Here is an 18,897-nt window from a genome sequence, read left to right on the forward strand (position 1 = left end):
GTCTTGAGAGGCAAGGAGGGCTTTCTCAAGTATGTGCTGATTATGCTGAGACTTCTGCTGCTCGCCGTGTCTGCAGCAACAGGACTGGAGGGAGCTCCTAGGCCTATTCACTGTTCCGATCCTAGGCAGACACTCAGGGCCCAGCCAAAGTGGTAGAGGAGTTGTTAGAGAGGGTGTTCCTTCCCCGCACACAGGCCTAGATGTATCTGCCTACTGCAATGGCTGATCCCCGTTTGGAGGCAGGAAACAGATGGGATGAGCTGAGTCATACCAGCTAACAAGGACTCTTCGTAGACCAGAAGGATAGTTTCGGAAGGACTCAAGAGGTTCCCACTGGATAAAGATGGGACAATTTGGACATCTGTAACAGAGTCAACTACGACAGATGAAATGCATCGAATGTCTTTAATCTATGAGCTCATAATTCTACTCCATGCAAATGGACCAGCCAACCTAGGAGCATGATAAGAAATGAACTCATTCTTTTGAGTACTGGTAAATAAAAGAATAAATCCTGAAAAAAAATTAAATAAATAAAATAAAATTATATATTGCTTTGGGTAATATAGACATTTTAACAATCTTGATTCTTCCCAGCCATGAGCATGGTATGTTTTTCCATTTGTTAACATCTTTAGCTATTTCTTTTCTTAAAGTTGCATAGTTCTCTTTATAGAGATCTTTCACGTCCTTTGTTAGATAAACTTCCAAATATTTCATCTTCTTTGGCACGACTGTGAAAGGAATAGAGTCCTTGACCGTTTTTTCAGCTTGGTTATTGTTGGTATATATAAAGGCTACAGATTTATGGGTGTTGATTTTGTAGCCTGAGACATTGCTGTATTCCTTGATCACTTCTAAAAGTTTTGTAGTAGAATCCCTAGTGTTTTCCAGATATACGATCATGTCATCTGTGAAGAGTGAAAGTTTGATCTCTTCTGACCCTATGTGGATACCCTTGATCACCTTTCCTTCCCTAATTGCAATGGCTAAAACTTCCATTACAATGTTAAAGAGCAATGGCGACAATGGGCAACCTTGCCTGGTTCCTAATCTGAGTGGAAATGATTTCAATTTAACTCCATTCAATACAATATTGGCTGTGGGTTTTCTGTAGATGGCCTCTATTAGTTTAAGAAATGTCCCTTCTATACCAATTTTCTTAAGTGTTCTGATCATGAAGGGATGCTGGATATTATCAAAAGCTTTTTCTTCATCAATTGAAAGAAGCATATGGTCCTTATTTTTTAGTTTGTTTATGAGCTGAATTACATTTATAGATTTACGTATATTGAACCAGCCCTGATAAATCCCACTTGGTTGTGGTGTATAATTTTTTTGATGTGTTGTTGGATTCTGTTTGTTAGGATCTTATTGAGTATTTTTGCATCAATATTCATTAGTGATATTGGTCTATAATTTTCTTTTCTTGTTGGGTCTTTCCCTGGTTTGGGGATCAAGGTGATGTTTGTTTCGTAGACTGTGTTGGGTAATATTCCTTCTTTTTCTATATTTTGGAAGAGGTTTAGTAATATAGGTACTAGTTCTTCTTTAAAGGTTTGGTAGAATTCTGACATAAAGCCATCTGGTCCTGGGCTTTTCTTTTTAGGGAGATTTTGTATAGTTGATGCTATTTCAGAACTTGATATAGGCCTGTTCAACATTTCCACTTTGTTCTGGCTAAGTCTTGGTAGGTGGCGTACTTCCAAGTATTGGTAGGTATCTTCCAGATTTTCATATTTCTAAGGGTAAATTTTCTTGTAATATTCATTAAGGATTTTTTGAATTTCTGAGGGGTCCGTTGTTATTTCATCTTTACCATTTCTGATTGATGAGGTTAGAGATTTTAGTCTTTTTTTCCTGGTTAAGGTGGCCAAAGGTTTATCTATTTTATTGATCTTTTAAAAAACCAACTTTTGGATTTATTGATCTGTTGTATAATTATTTTGTTTTCAATTTTATTTAATTCTGCTCTGATTTTGGTTATTTCTTTTCTTCTGCTGGGTTTGGGGTTGGAGTGTCCTTCCTTCTCCAGTTGCTTGAGATGTCCCATTAAGTGATTAACTTCCTCTCTTTCCGTTTTCTTGAGGAAGTGTTGCAGTGCTATAAATTTCCCTTTTAGGACTGCCTTTGCAGTATCCCAGAGGTTCTGGTAATTCATGTCTTGATTGTTGTTTAGTTCCAAAAATTTGGTGATTTCCTTCTTAAACTCATCTATAACCCATCTATCCTTCAGCATAAGGTTGTTTAGCTTCCATGTTTTTGTATGGTTATGCAGGTTCCTGTTGTTATTGAGTTCAACTTTTATTCCATGATGGTCTGAGAACATGCAAGGAATAATTTCTATTTTTTTTTTAAATTTTCTGAGGTTAGATTTGTGGCCTAGGATGTGGTCGATTTTGGAGTATATTCCCTGGGCTGATGAGAAGAATGTGTATTCTGTTTTGTTGGGATGAAATGTTCTGTAGATGTCTGTTAACTCCAGATGTTGAATGGTTAAGTTTCAATCTAAGATTTCTTTGCTTAGCTTCTTTTTGGAGGATCTATCCAGCACTGCTAAAGGGGTGTTAAAATCTCCAACTACTATGGAAGTGGAGGAAATCAAGTTGCTCACGTCTGTTAGAGTTTCTCTTAAAAGTTGAGATGCATTCTGGTTGGGTGCATAAATATTAATAATTGAAATCTCATCATATTTAGTATTACCTTTAACAAATATGAAGTGTCCATCCTTATCCTTCCTTATTTGGGTTGGTTTAAAGCCTATTGCATCTGCAAATAGGATTACAACACCTGCCTTTTAAAATATGGAACGCTTCACGAATTTGCGTGTCATTCTTGCGCAGGGGCCATGCTAATCTTCTCTGTATCATTCCAATTTTAGTATATGTGCTGCCAAAGCGAGCACTTTTTTTTTTTTTGCTTTTTTTAAGTGGTTGCCCTAGAGTTTACAATTAATTCAAGCCCACTTTCAAATGAAACTGTACCATTTCATGGGTAGTGTTGACCACTTTATAATAAAAACAATTTTAAAAATAATTTTTTTACCATCCCTTATGTCATTTCTATCATTTATTTTACTTATATATAAGCATATATATGGGCTATATACATTATATAATATACATATGTAACATATATTAATATACATACACATTTACATATGATACATAATATATATGAACATACACAATTGAATTCATTATTTTGAACAAATGGTTATCTGTTAGGTCAATTAAGAATAAGAAAAATAAAAGTCTTTATTTTAGGGCAGCCCCTGTGGCTCAGTGGTTAGGGTCCCGGCCCCATGTACCAAGAGTGGCAGGTTCAAAACCAGCCCCAGCCAGCTAAAACAACAATGACAACTGCAACAACAACAACAAAAAGCTGGGGGTTGTGCCAGGCACCTGTAGTCCCAGCTACTCAGGAGGCTGAGGCAAGAGAATCACTTAAGCCCAAGAGTTGGAGATTGCTGTGAGCTGTGACACCACATCACTCTATTGAGGGCAACAAAATGAGACTCTGTCTGAAAAAAAATAAAAGTCTTTATTCTACTTCACTTATTCCTTCTTTTATGGCCTTCCTTTCTTTATGTAGAATAAAGATATATGTATATATATATATCATGTATCATAAGCTTCTTTATGTAGAATAAATATATATATGTGTATATATATATATATATCATGTATCATAAGCTTCTGACCTATATAATTTTTCTTCTCTGTAACAAACTTCTCTTAACATCATGTGCAAGGCGGGTCTATTGGCAACAAATTCCCTTCTTTCTTGTTTGTATGAGATAGTCTTGACTCGGCACCTGTAGCTCAGCAGCTAGGGTGCCAGCCATATACACTGTAGCTGCTGAGTTCAAACCCAGCCCAGGCCTGCCAAACAACAATGACAACTACAACCAAAAAATAGCTGGGCATTGTGGCAGGCACCTGTAGTCCCAGGTACTTGGGAGGCTGAGGCAAGAGAATTGCTTAAGCCCAAGAGTGTGAGGTTGCTGTGAGCTGCGACATCATGGCACTCTATGGAGGGTGACATAGTGAGACTGTGTCTCAAAAAAAAAGAAAAAAAGACAAAAGAAATAGTCTTTATTTCTCTTTCATTTTTGTAGGGTAATTTCTCAGGGTATAGAATTCTAGGTCTTTTTCACTCTGCACTTTAAATATTACCCTCCACTATCTTCTTGTTTGCATGCTTCTTAGCTTTGCTCTTCCATAGGTAAGGTTTTTGTTCGTTTGTTTTTTGAGACAGAGCCTCAAGCTGTCACCCTGGGTAGAGTGCTGTGGCATCACAGCTCACAGCAACCTCCAACTCCTGGGCTCAAGCGAGTCTCCTGCCTCAGCCTCCCAAGTAGCTGGAACTACAGGCACCTGCCACAATGACCGGCTATTTTTTGGTTGCAGCTGTCATTGTTGTTTGGCGGGCCAGGGCTGGATTCGAACCTGCCAGCTCAGGTATAGGTGGCTGGCGCCTTAGCCGCTTGAGCCACAGACACCAAGCCATTTTTTTTTGTTGTTGTTTTTGAGACAGACTCCTACTTTGTGGCCCTTGGTAGAGTGCCATGGTGTCACAGCTCACAGCATCCTCCAGCTCTCAGGCTTAGGCGATTCTTTTGCCTCAGCCTCCCAAGTAGCTGGGACTACAGGCGCTCACCACAACACCCAGCTATTTTTTGTTTGCAGTTTGGCAGGGGCCGGGTTCAAACCCACCACCCTTTGTATATGGGGCCGGTGCCCTACTCATTGAGCCACAGGCACCACCCCATAGGTAAGGTTTCTCTCCCCCACTCCCAGCTTCTTTCAGGATTCTTTCTCTCTCTCTCTCTTTCCTTCTCAGTCTTAGTTTGTCACCCTCGGTAGAATGCCATGGTATCATAGCTCACAGCAGCCTCAAACTCTTGGGCTCAAGCAATTCTCTTGCCTCAGTCTCCTTAGTAGCTGGGACTACAAGCGCCTGCCACAATGCCTGGGTATTTTTAGAAACGGGGTCTAGCTCTTGCTCAGGCTGGTTTCGAACCTGTGAGCTCAAGCAATCCACCTGCCTCAGCCTTTCAGAGTGCTCAGGATTTTTTCTTTATCTTTGATATTCTTTAATATGAAAATAATATGGCTGGGTATAGTTTGGGGGGCATTAATCTTTTTGGAATTATCTAAGCTTCTTGGATCTGATTTGATGGCTTGATAGCTGAAATTAATTTGGGTAAAATTGTTATTTCAAATATTTCTCTGTTCCTTCCTTTCTTCTCATTACGAATTTGTTACACTGTTGTGATTGTCTCACAGTTCTTGGATATTCTGTTCTTTTTAGTATTTGTTCTCATTGCTTTGTATTTATTTATTTTTTATTTTCCTGGAGACAAAGGGTCTCCTGTAGTCACCCAGGCTGGAGTGAAGTGGTGTGATCAAAGCTCACTGCAACCTTGATCAAGTGACCCTTCCACCTCAACCTCCCAAAGTGCTGAGATTACAGGGATGAGCTACCACATCCAGCCCTCTTTGCTGTTTAGTTTTGGAAATTTCTACTGATATGGTCTCATGTTCAAAAATCCTCTCTTTAGCCATATCTGGTCTACTGCTAAGCTCACCATAGACATTCTTCAAATCTGTTGTTGTGCTTTTAAAATCTCTAGCATTTTTGTTTGTTTGTTTTTAAAATTTTTTTTGGATTTCCATGTGTGTGTTTACATGGCCCATCTGTTCTCACATGTAGACATCTCACATGATGTCTCCTTAATCCCCTTGGAGCCTCAGCGTATTAATCACAGGTAGTTTAAATTCTCTCTCTGATAATGCAAACATCCTTGCTTATTCTGTCTTTTGAAAATGGGTATTTTTTTTTATTTTGTTTTTTTTGCCTTTTAGTGTGCCTTGTAAGTTTTTAATTATTATAAACATGATGTATTGGGCAAAATGAAGAGCTGTAAATAGGCCTTCAGTTATGTGGTGCTAAGGTGTAGTGGGGAGATGAAGAAAGGAAGCTATATTCCTTAAATTTTTTCCTTACCTCTTATTAATTGAGGGGATTCTGGGCACACTCCTATGGATTAGCCTCCCATATTAATTCTCCCTTCCCAATGGACCGGGCTGTCTCTCTTCTCCTTCTCCCTACCACCTGTGTCTTATCGCTTTGTGCCTGGTCTCCCATCTATTCCAGCTCCCGTTAGCATTTTCCCACTCCCTATGATTTTGCTGTGACAGTGGAAAACTCAGAGATTTTAGCAGTCCTAGTGATTTGTTGGCTATTAAAACTAAAAATCCAAGGTAAGGCAGGCTTTGGGGTTGGTTTAATTTAGTTGTTCAGCCATGTCATGCAAGACTTGTCTTCTTTACTTTTCTCTGCTCTGCCTTCAGTCTTGTTAGCTGTATTCCAAAGTTGGTTTCTTTCAGGGTGGCAAAAAGAATCCTGTCTCTATACCTTCCTGTCTCAAAGGGAGAGAGTGTCCCATTTGGTGGCTCTCTCAGGAAAGTGAGAAGACTTCTTTCCCAGAAGCCCCATAAACATCCCTTGCACGTTACTGGACAAAATGGTACCAGAGGCCCCTCCTGAACCAAATCTGGTGCCTAGGAAATGGCATGCACTGGTTGGCTTAGGTCTGGGTTGCATGAACTCATCACTGGGGAAAGAGGGATAGGAGAACTTGATGGACTTCAACCAGTCAGAGAACATTTCTGGAGCCGGGAGTGGGACATGTGACGGCAGTAGACATCCGACTGAAGCCAGGAAGGTGAGGAAGGAGGATGGGGAAATGGATGCTGGCTATGTAACTAAAAGCGCCCAGGACCCTTTGTACATGGTTACTTCAAGAATTGCAATAAAACACCGTTTCTTTATTGCTCTACTGCTCTAGCCTAAGGGCCAAATTCACTCTGTCACCTGTTTTCATAAATAATATTTTTGAAACACAGCCTTACTCATTTCTAAAGTATTGTCTATGACTGCTTTCTCTGATTTCTCACAACAGAAGAGTTGAGTGATTGATACAGAGATCACATGGCCTGCAAAACCTAAAATACTGACCAGTTAGCCCTTTGTAGAAAAAGTATTTATTTAACTGTTGGCCCTGGCCTAAGAGATTAAATGTAAACACATCCTGGATTTCAATCTTCTATCATCTATCCTCACTTTACTTACTTTATTGGTTTTATTCACTGTCTATAAACTTTCTAATCCAAACAGTTTAGTTTATTTACCTTTCCTAAATATTGCACATTCATTGTCCACTTTTCTCTTTTGTCCCTGCCTTATCCAACCTGGAATCCTTCCCTTCCATTATCTGCATCTTCAAAGGCCCATCTCAAGTCCATGAAGTCTTTTTTAATTTCACCTGCAATGGAGCCTTCTTCCCTACATTTAATGTATCTATCACATTATGAGGCATTTTGAGTCTGTAAATGTTTTATAGACACAACTTTAAATCTTTAAATCAGAATATGTTAACTCTCCTACTTAACACACTTCCACTTCCATGATGTGTCTTAAAAAAGAAGTCAAAATCTGTCTCTGCCTCAATCTCCCAGTTTATCTCCTTCCACTCAGCAGGGGTCTCTCTGCTCAGGCTTCCTTGAGTTCCTTCCTCAAACGCTCTTCCCCCCAGGTCATGAATGTCTAGCTCTTGCTCACCACTCAGGTTGCAGCCCTCTCTTCTTTGCCAACCCACAAGCCTGAATGGGCTCCTGCTTCCTATCCATCACTAGATCACACTCTCCACTTGGCCTTCTTCATGGGCCTGATCTCAACCCCTACACATCCTGTTAACTGTTGCCCCTCTGGACATGACTCCGTGAAAGCTGGCACTCCGTCTCATTGGTCCACCTCTGTACCTCTAGGTCCTGGCATATCCCAGCACAGGAGTGGCTCTCAGTTCTTTGTAGAGTTAAAGAACCCAACCATTGGGTGGTGCCTGTGGATCAGTGTGTAGGGCATGGGCCCAATATGCCGAGGGTGGCGCATTCAAACCCAGCCCCAGCCAAACTGCAACAACAAAAAACGAACAACAACAACAAAAAAATGAACCAAACCATTAATGGATTAATTTTGTCTTATTTCATTTGTTTGTGGGGTTTTTTTGCAGTTTTTTTGGCCAGGGGCTGGGTTTAAACCTGTCACCTCTGGTATATGGGGCCGGCGCCCTACCCCTTTGAGTCACAGGCGCCACCGGATTAATTTTGTCTTAAAATAAAAAAATAAAAAATTTATGGGCGGTGCCTGTGACTCAGTGAGTAGGGTGCCAGCCCCATTTGTTGGAGGTGGTGGGTTCAAACCCAGCCCCGGCCAAAAACTGCAAAAAAATAAAATAAAATAAATAAATAAATAAAATAAAAATTGTATTCACTGTGATAAAAATGCGTTTATTATATACTAATTTTCATGGTCTAACTACTTAGGGTTTTCCACAAAGAAACTGCTCTTAGAGATTACCTTAGTTTCCAAGGGCTGTTATAACAACGTGAATAGTTAACAACACAAATACATTCTGTCACCACTGAGAAGGCAAGAAGTCCAAAACCAAAGTGTAGGCAGGGTTAGTTACTTCTGGAGGCTCTGAGGGAGAAACCGTCCCACGTTCTCTCTTCACCTGGTTGCTGGCAGTCCTTGGGGTTCCTCGGCTTGTCTCTGCCTCCGTCTCCACATCCCCTTCTCTGTGTGTATCTGTGCAGCCTGGGTTTGACTCTTAAAAGGACACTCATTAGATTTAGGGCCCACCCTGATCCATAAGGTCTCGTCTTGATCCTTAACTAATCACATCTGCAGTAACTCTATTTTCAAACAAGCCTGACCAAGAGTGAGACACACACACCCCAACCCCGTCTCTGCTAAAAACAGAAAAAACAGCCGGATGTTGTGGCAGGTGCCCATAGTCCCAGATGCTCGGGAGGCTGAGGCAGGGGGATCACTTGAACCCAGGAGGTTGAGGTTGCTGTGAGCTAGGCTCTAGCCTTGGCCCTGGAGTGAGACTGTCTCAAAAAAAAAAAAAATTCTCATCCCACTGCAAGCAAGGAGCATTATGTGACCTTAGGGACTAAGGTTAGAGACTATTAGAGACTCCTGTTGTCTCTTGACACTTTGTTTTAGAAATTTATATTACTTTATATTTCCATAACCATTCAAGACATAGATTTTATCACTCAACTAAACTTCCATATTTTTAGCACTATAAATCTGTGAATGCATAGGAAACATTAAGCAATCTGTACTCTTAGAACTTTGATCTTGAGTAGAGGCACACAAGGATGAGAAAATACTGGAATGCATATTTGGAGCAGTAGTACCCAGACAAGGTCCTTAAGTTGTTTATGCTGCCTGGACTCCAGGGGCTGCCCTCATTGGTCTTGGGACCTGGCTTGGTTCTCCAGCCTCCCTTCTATCCCCTGAGTTCTTGACCAGCATTGTGTGAAAATCCCTTTTTGCTTAAGTTAGCTAGAATCTATTTCTATTATTGCATTCAAAGACTCCAACTGTTAAACCAAGATCTAAGATTTTTCAGCACCATCGCTGTTTTGCATATTTAGCTCTGAGTTCTAACTTGCTGAATTTACTACTACATGAGATATTACCTTCAAAATGTCAATTTCATCCAAACCCCCGAATTAGTGCAATTACAAGACAGTATATTTGCATTATTATTAATTTATTTAGAACCCATCTTTTGCCGAAAAGATTTAATTGTGTTAAATTATCCTACTAAGGTACAGTAAGAACAAGTACATTTAAAATAAGGAACAAAATGAGACAAAGGGAGATCAGGGCAGAAAAGTGAAACACAGCCATAAGAACATAATCTAAAAAGTGGTTACCCTGCAGGCTAGACCAGAGTAGAGAAAAGATGCAATATCCTGGGAGGGTCTACAGGCTACAGCTGTTATCATGCTATTTGGCAACAATATTTTCTACTTTAAATAGTATCTTTTTAACCCGAATTTCTGTTAAAATTTTATAATCAGTCAGCCAGAAGGCTGAGCAGGAAGGTTGCTTGAGCCCAGAGATTTGAGACCAGGCTGGGGGCAAAATAGCAAGAAGACACCCAAACCCCACCCCTTGTCTCAAATAAAATAAATGAATAACAAATTGCAATCTTTCCACATTAAAGTGCGACCATGGGCTGGGCATGGTGGCTTATGCCTGTAATCCCAGCACTGGGCAAGGCCAAGTGGAAGGATCACTTGAAGCCAGGAGTTTGAGACTACACTGGGCAACAAGCAAGACCCCATATCTATAAAAATAAGTAAATAAAATAAAGGGGAACCATGAACTGAAAAACAGAAGGACAATGTACAGTAGAACTTCCATAGTTGACACTTCCCTACAGTGACCACCTGCTTAAATTGACCTAATCTGCCAAGACCGGACATGCATCTCATGTATCTATCAGTACAGCAGGCTTAGCGCCTTGTGTTGATCACTTCTGTATGTTGACTAGTTTGTTAGGGTCTCTTGGGTGGTCAACTTACAGAGGTTCTACTTGCTTAAAGTTTTTGTTACTACTTTAAAGGAGATTTAAAAAAAACCCTCATACATCTGCTTTAATCAGTCTTCTTTTTTTTCTGTTTGAATTAATATTACTCAAAACTTTAAGCTGCAGTGCCTTATTTTAAATTAATGATTACTTATTTTGCTTTGCACAATAGGTGGATGTTGGAAAACTTACTCTGTGATCTCTTTTTACAATTGAAACATTCTAAATGGAATGTGGGAATATTTAAAAGAACATCTGTAGTCAATCTTTTTGCATATCAAACATTACTTTCATATTTATTATTTTAGTGATGTAGGATTCTTGCTATTATAGAAACATTGGTTCCCATCTTCCCTCTTTTTTTTTAGACAGAGTCTTGCTGTGTCACCTGGGCTTAAACTCCATGGCTTCAGCTTACCTCACAGCAGCCTAAAAATCCTAGGCTTAAGCAATGCTCCTGCCTCAGCCTCTCCAGTAGCTGGGAGTACAGGTGCCCACCACAATGCTCAGCTAATTTTTCTATTTTTAGCAGAGACAGGGGTCTCACTTTTGCTTAGGCTGGTTTCATTCCTGACCTTATGTGATCCTCCTGCTTTGGCCTCCCAGAGTGTTAGGAATTACAGGAGTGAGCCACGGTACCCCCCCACCCCGAAGTTTTTATAAAGATAGTGAAGCCCAGATTTTAAATGCAAACACTGCATCAAGATATTGCTCATACATAGTAATATAGTAAACACAATCACAAGATACTGCTGTTCATTATTGTAATAACGATCTTCCCATTTTAATATTTATTGCATTTTTTTCCCTATCAAACCTTTTTCAAAAAAGATCTGAGGCAACTATTGAACACATCACAAGTGCCACCTAGTGCTTTCTTTGAAAATAACTTTTCTTAAAAAATTTCAGAAATAAGAACAAAAAACAAAATGTAGAGCGTCCATATTCCTAGGCCCAGATCTTGTTTAAGAGCTCTGCTACCTAAAAACAAGTCCATTTGTTTTTCAATTAAAAGGGATTTTAAAAGAATAATTTGGAGGTAAGTTTCCCTGACTGCAGTTAGATCTCTCAATGGCTGCTTGGCTTTAATTGCACACAGATACAGATGGTGTTAAAGAAAGGAGGCTAAAGAAAGGAAAAATAAAATGAGAAATCTCATAAAAGAAGTAACGGCAATTCTTTAGAAAAATATTTTTTTCCAGCTTCCAATAGGAGATAACATCTCTCTTAGCTCTCTTCCCACCATCATTTTATGTCCCAAATCACTCCTCTTCCCAGTTTCTCCATCTTTAAAGGATTGAAATGTTATAATCATCACCACTACTGATGACAACCACAAACCTTAGCTGAGTGTGTATTGTTGTAGGACCCAGGGCTGGTGTTAAGGACACAAACACAGGCTTCGATGTCTGCCATCAAGGAACTTAATTAAAATCAGCTTGAGGGGAGGAAGAGGAAAAGAACCAGGAGGAGAACAAGGACAGAGCATGTGTACCATGATAATAAAATAGCAGCAAGGGTGGTGCCTGTGGCTCAAAGGAGTAGGTGCCGGCCCCATATACTGGAGGTGGCGGGTTCAAAAACCCAGCCCTGGCCAAAAGCTGCAAAAAAAACCCAGCAGCAATACTAGATTTTATTTATTTATTTATTACATAAATAAATAGTCTCACTATGTTGCCCTCCGTAGCATGCTGTGACGTCACAGCTCACAGCAACCTCCAACTCCTGGGCTTGAGTGATTCTCCTGCCTCAGCCTCCCAAGAAGCTGGGACTACAGGCGCCCACCACAACACCCAGCTATTTTTTTGTTGTTGTTGCGGTTGTCGATGTTGTTTTAGCTGGCCCGGACCAGGCTGGGTTCGAACCCGCCAGCCTCAGTGTATGTGGCTGGCACCCTAACCACTGAGCTACGGGCACCGCTAGATTTTAAAAAGCCTTAACCATTTCCAGTTCACAAATCAGACAACCTTGGAGGAGCTCGCTTCTCCCCTTTATGAGGTCCTGACACCTGAGTGCCGCAGGGTCCTCTTTGGAAACGTCTCTCTGATGTGTTTTCTACGCCTTCCCTCCCCTCCTCCTGCAGGTTTAGTCTCCACTCAGTGGTTAGGGCACTGGCCACATACACTGGGGCTGGCGGGTTTGAACCTGGGTCTACTAAACAACAACAACAAAAAACAGCTGGGTGTGTGGCAGGTGCCTGTAGTCCCAGCTACTTGGGAGGCTGAGGCAAGAGTGGCTTAAGCCCAAGAGTTGGAGGTTGCTGTGAGCTGTGATGACACCACACTCTGCTGAGGGCGACACAGTGAGACTGTCTCAACAAAAAAAAATAAATAAAAAAAGAGAGAGAGAGAGAAAGAAAGAAAATTGCAACAGATGTATCCTTTGGATTCCTGCTCCTCTTGTTGCCAGGCTAGCATTACTAAAATTCTGCCTGAAACTTTGCATTCTTTTCTCAAGAACCAGTTACCGTTCTCTGGTGCTTATCAAACCATAGGTACAAGTCTCTGAGCCTAGTTCGGAAGGCCTTCCATGGGCTACACAGACTTCATCTGCTCGATTGGATGGGTCCCTACACTAATGTAGTCTAACACTAAATGTTTTCTTGTAGAGGACAGGGCTCACTTTACACTGGGGCACACTCTGCTTTCCTTTCTGTCTGCTTTCATTTCCTTTTTTAAATTGTGTAGGCTTTTCCTAGTATTTCTACTTGCCTTTTTTTTTTTTTTCTTCAAAGACAGGGTCTCACTCAGTTGTCCAGGTTAGAACTCAGTAGTGCCATGATACCTCACTGCAGCCTCAAATTCCTGGGCTCAATAATCCTCCTACCTCAGCCTCCCAAGTAAGTAGCTGGAACTATAGGTGTGCACCACCATGCCCAGCTTTTTTTTTTTTTTTGGTAGAGATGGCATCTTGCTGAGGGGCTACCCAGGCTGGTCTTGAACTTCCTGATCCTCCCACGGGGCCTCTCACAGTGCTAGAATTACAGGTATGAGCCACTGCACCCATCCCTTTTTCTTTTTTCTTTTGTTTCTTTGTCTCGTGTACCATTTGCCTTTATAATGTTTTCAGCTTTTCCCTAGACATTTCTTTTTTTTACTATTCTGTTACTTGTTACCATTCCCCTCCTCCACAAAACCTTTTTCCCCTGGTGGCCTCTCTCCTAGGGTATCACATTCTTCTCTGGTCTCTACTGGCTATTCTTTCAACTTGCTACACAGCAAGTCATATTGAAATTCTTGTTCCTGCTTTTGGGCTTTGTTACACTGTTTCCTGGATCACTGATCTTCCTCTTCCTTACTTTTCTCTTTGTTTTGTTGCAGAATATTTTCAAGCAACTTCCCAAAATTAGGCATGGGGGAGGTAATTGTTAGAAGACCTCACATGTATGAAACCATCTTTTTTTCCCTTCCCACTTAATTGTGTTTGTCTAGATACAATATTCTATTTTATAATCATATCACCAGCAGACTCAGTAGCTATTTCTCATTGTGTTTTAGCACCTATGTGTCTTGGTCCTTTATAGCTGTTCTAATAAAATACCATAGACTGGGTCATTTATAAAGAACAGAAATTTATCTTCTCACAGTTCTGGAGGCTGAGAAGTCCAAGAACAAGGGGCCAGCAAGTTTGGTTGTCTAGTGAGGGCTGCTCTCTGCTTCCACGATGGCGCCTTGCTACTATATCCTCTGAAGGGGAGGAATGCAGTGTCCTCACATGACAGAAAGCAGAGGTCAAGAGAGCCAAAACCATCGAGAAGCCCCTTTTATAAGGGCCTTAAATCCATTAATGAGGGAGAAACCCTCATGGCCTAATCACCTCTTAAAGGCACCACCTCTTAATAATATCACACTGGCTATTAAGTTTCAACACCTGAATTTTGGAGGAGACATTAAAACCATAGCCCAGAACTGCTGATGAGAAGTCCGATGACAATCTGACTGTTGTTCTCTGTAATACGGAAGAGAAATTGTTCCCGTTTCACTGCTGTCAAGTCAAATCCTAACAATCCATTTCCATTTGTAAAATCGAGCCTCGTGGGTCTGTGTTCTGCTTTCATGCTAACTAACGACATATCAGAGGCTGGCTCTGAAAATACAGAAACTTATGAATTTTTAAAGTCTAATAAAGAGATGAAAACGACAGCAGGTACAAAGACAGAGATACTTTTTACATCTTAAAACTTTGCCAAAAGATCTGACGAGGTAAGGTATAAATATGAACTTTTACAAGGACATGAGTCTTGTTTTCTTCATCAGTGATGTGAAGTCAGGCAAAGATATTCACTGTTCTCTGTAATGTAAATCTAGCATTGGAATTATAGTTGAACAAAGAAGTGTTGTAGATGCTGGATATTTTAGAAATTGTTTTGCCACCTCGTACAAACATAACCTTCGATAATACCAGTAATTCTGATTGGTAGCCTTACTTGTTGATTTGTTACCCTGGTGATAATGTTGTAGTTGACACCATGTTCCCAAGTGATATAAACATTAGGAGTGTTGTTCAGTTAAACCAGCAGAGGATTCTCGGCTCTTTCCTATTCCTGCTTGCATAATAGACAAATGAAACTTTGTTCTGCCAGAGTCCTTAGCATAACAGAATTTAAGAGTCATGTTCCACTTACCTTTCCACATAAATATCTGTTGCTTCAGCACCGTGGACCTCAGTGGCAACTCCTTAAACCAAGAGTTAATTGTACAAGGTATTTCATTTTTAATAGTGGTGCTGTTCAAAATATGGTGCCTTTTCAGTATTATTTGCAACATTATTTCATTGCCTTTCCAGAACTTTGTGTGCGTGTGGGGATATTAAATAACAATATAAAAAGCAATGTGGTAGTTCTTTTAATTTAACACACACATACACCCGCCCACAGACACGCATCAAGGTCCAGGAACACATCGTCCCAAAATATGCTTCTAAATACGGTAAAAATCTTCCTACAAAAACCAAAAGCATTTTCTATATTATCATAGTATTAAATCCTTACCAAATCTATTGTTTTACAGAGTAACAAGTTACATAGGAACAAAAACTTTAATGTGTGTTCATGGCAACAACCCAATGTACATTAACAGATGAACAGATAAACAAAATGTCGTATATCCATAGGATGGAATATTCTGCTTTGGAAAGGAATGGCATTCTGATATAAGCTGCAACATGAATGAACCTTGAAAGCATTATGCTAAGTGTAAGAAACCAGACTCAAAACACCATCAAATGAAATATTCAGAATAGGCAAATCCATAGAGACAGGAAGCCAGGGGCTCACGGTGAGGAGAGGGTGGTAAGGAGTGACTGCTTAATGAATATGGAGTTTCCACTGTGTGTGATGAAACAGTTCTGGGGCTAGACAGTAAAGATGGCTGCACAACATTGTGAATGCACTAAATGCCATGAATTGTACACTTTAAAATGGTTACAATAGTATGTGTTCTGTTATGGCATTTTAGCAGAACAAAAAGGAGACAATAACAAAAGACTGTAGGTTATATGTAGAGAAACTCAAGAGTTTAGCTGAAGAATGTTGAAGTTGAGATGCTCAGTAGATATTTGAGTGGATAAAGGAATCTGGATCCCAGAGCAAGTTTGGAACTGAAGAGTACGTTTGGGAGTTATCTGTGTGGGATGGCACTGAGGACTGAGGACCAGCGAGATCACCTAGGCAGAGGGTGAGGGTGTAGCACTAAGAGAAGAAAGGGGAGATGTTCCTAGGAGCCAGCAAAGCACACGCAAAGCAGATTTCCCACAATGCATTAGGAGAGCCAGGAGAGCAGGGACTCTGCAGAGCCTGGGAAGGGAGTGTTTTGGGGGAGGGATGGCCAGACACGTCCACTGCTGGAGATGGAGAAGGTGAAAACAGTTGGCTTTTGTGTAATGAAGATTCCCATGATCTTTACAACATTGTTTATTGTACAAGGTGGTTGAAGGCACTACTTAAATATACTTGCTGACTTGTGAAAAATATTTGTCTATCATTTTCTGAAATAGACATATTATAGTTTTCCGTATCACTATAGATAGATTTTAATTTCTTCTTGCATTTCTAACATCTTTTGTTTTTTGAATTCTGAAGTTCTCTGCTGAGTGAATAAAGGTTCTTGACTCTCATATTTTCTTAATAAATTACAACTTCTATTATTTGGAAATAGACTTTTTTCCCCTTACTGTCTTAGGTATCTTTTGTAAATGGCTTATAGGTAATCCCTCACCCTTATTGGAGGGGGATAAGTTTCATGACCACCCCCAATGGGTGCCTGAAGCCCTGGAAGCACTGAATCCGCTTGCCGTCAATCCGAACATGTTTCTCTTCATTTCCTCCACCCGATATTTAATGCTTTTTCCATCCTAACTAAGCGCTTATCACATGCTGTGGTGTAACTTTTACAGTCTGAAGTGCAACAGCAAAACTAGTGTGAATTTCTTATTCCTTCTTCACAATTTCATGGGTAAAAGATTTGTTCTTACGCAGATCTTAGCAACTTCAGCATACTATTTTTTTCATTCCTTATTAAGTAGAGAATTTTCACCTTTTCACTCAAGGGAAGCATTTTATGACTTTTCTTTGGCATAGTGTTATAAAATAAAACAAATAATAAAATAAAATAAAATGTTACTTGGATACAAGCACTGCAAGATCATGCTCTCTGTCTGATAACGGAGACAGCTACTAAGTGACAAAGGAACATGTGGTGGTTATAGAGTGAATTCAGTGGACAAAGGGGCTATTCATATTCCGGGCAGGATGGAGGGAGGTGGCACAAGATCTCTTCATGCCATTCAAAAAAACATGCAACTTATGAATTGTTTATTTCTGGAATTTTCCACTTAAAAATTTCAGACCATGATTGACTATAGGTAACTGAAACCTCAGAAAGCCAAACCAGGGAGAAGCAGGAATAACCATAATTGGATTCTTTGTAACCCAAATCAGGAGTAGGCTTTATTTAAAGAACTTAATTCATTCACATTTATTATTGTTAGTTTATTTAAATACATTCCTGTTATCTTGATACATGTTTTCCACTCAGGTTGCTTTTTCACTGTTTACTTTCTTTTTCTTGTCTTTTGTTAGATTGATCAAGTTCTCTTATTCTATTTGTTTTCCTTTCAAGGGTTGGCAAAGTTCTGTATTTCAATTATTTACAGGGTCAAGTTAGATTTTTAACTCCCATGGTTTTATTAATAGATGCTTTCTATCATTATCTAGAATTAATCTATCTTCAAATTGCAGGGGAGGCAAAGTTTTACCTCTATTCTTTTAGGCCTTTTGGCTTGTCCTAAAAATTAAATTAATATGAGAACTTCACAGGAGACAGGCACATAGATTGGCATAAATAAATGAAGAGCCTTCATAAGGAAATGAAGGAGCAAAGAAAAACTTACATACTAGTGTGAACAAAGAGAGGCAATTGTAGAAATTTACCAAAATATGTGGGGAGGCTAAAGGAAGATAAGAATTATTTTAGCAAAGTCTGTTTATATAGAATTCTCTTGGCTGTGGACTTCATGTTGAAGAATGGGATTTTTTGCTTTTTGCTTTGTTTTGTTTTGTTTTCTTCTCATACAGGAGGACATCTTTTTTATCTCCTATTTCCAGGCAGAAAAAGGGAGATTGGAATGCCCATCTTTCATCTGCTGTTTTCCAGTGTTTGTAGCTCAAAATAATCCTTATACCAAAGTGGCATATGTTGGGCGGCGCCTGTGGCTCAGTCGGTAGGGCGCTGGCCCCATATACCGAGGGTGGCGGGTTCAAACGCGGCCCCGGCTGAACTGCAAACCAAAAAATAGCTGGGCGTTGTGGCGGGTGCCTGTAGTCCCAGCTACTAGGGAGGCTGAGGCAAGAGAATCGCTTAAGCCCAGGAGTTGGAGGTTGCTGTGAGCTGTGTGATGCCATGGCACTCTACCGAGGGCCATAAAGTGAGACTCTGTCTCTACAAAAAAAAAAAAAAAGTGGCATATGTTGAGGTGGCATATTTTGCTGCCCTTCAATATTTTCTAACACTCTCTGATTTCCTCCTTTTTCCTCTGTGACCTCAATATTGTTTTTGACAAGGTCTTTCTCTATTGCTAGAGAGCAGTGGCATGATCACAGCTCATGGCAACTTTCAACTCCTGGGCTTAAGTGACCCTCCGGCCTCAGCCTCCTGTGTAGCTAGGACTACAGGTACATGCCACTCTGCAGAAACAGTCTGGTTAGGGCATTGCTCCTTGCTGGATGTCACCTTAGATTCAGGTGCTGGGTGGAACAGCCAGTGGCTAATTTTTTTAAATCTTATTTATTTATATTATTATTATTATTACTATTTGTAAAGATGAGGTTGCTGTGTTACCCAGGCTGGTTTTAAATTCCTGGCCTCAAGCAATCCTTCTCCTTGGCCTTCCGAAGTGCTGGGATCACAGGTGTGAGAGTGGCTCACTGAGCCCAGCTT

At 40.2% G+C, this 18,897-nt stretch overlaps 1 non-coding gene across 1 annotated transcript; it reads right to left on the reverse strand.

Annotated features, from left to right (window-relative positions):
* Positions 1–2,798: 2,798 nt before the first annotated feature.
* Positions 2,799–2,905, reverse strand: LOC128590945 (U6 spliceosomal RNA). Its single transcript, XR_008381404.1, has one exon. It is a non-coding gene; the product is annotated as a U6 spliceosomal RNA (small nuclear RNA).
* Positions 2,906–18,897: the final 15,992 nt, after the last annotated feature.

Source organism: Nycticebus coucang, chromosome 7 (assembly GCF_027406575.1).
Source record: "Nycticebus coucang isolate mNycCou1 chromosome 7, mNycCou1.pri, whole genome shotgun sequence".
Classification (NCBI taxonomy): Eukaryota; Metazoa; Chordata; class Mammalia; order Primates; family Lorisidae; genus Nycticebus; species Nycticebus coucang.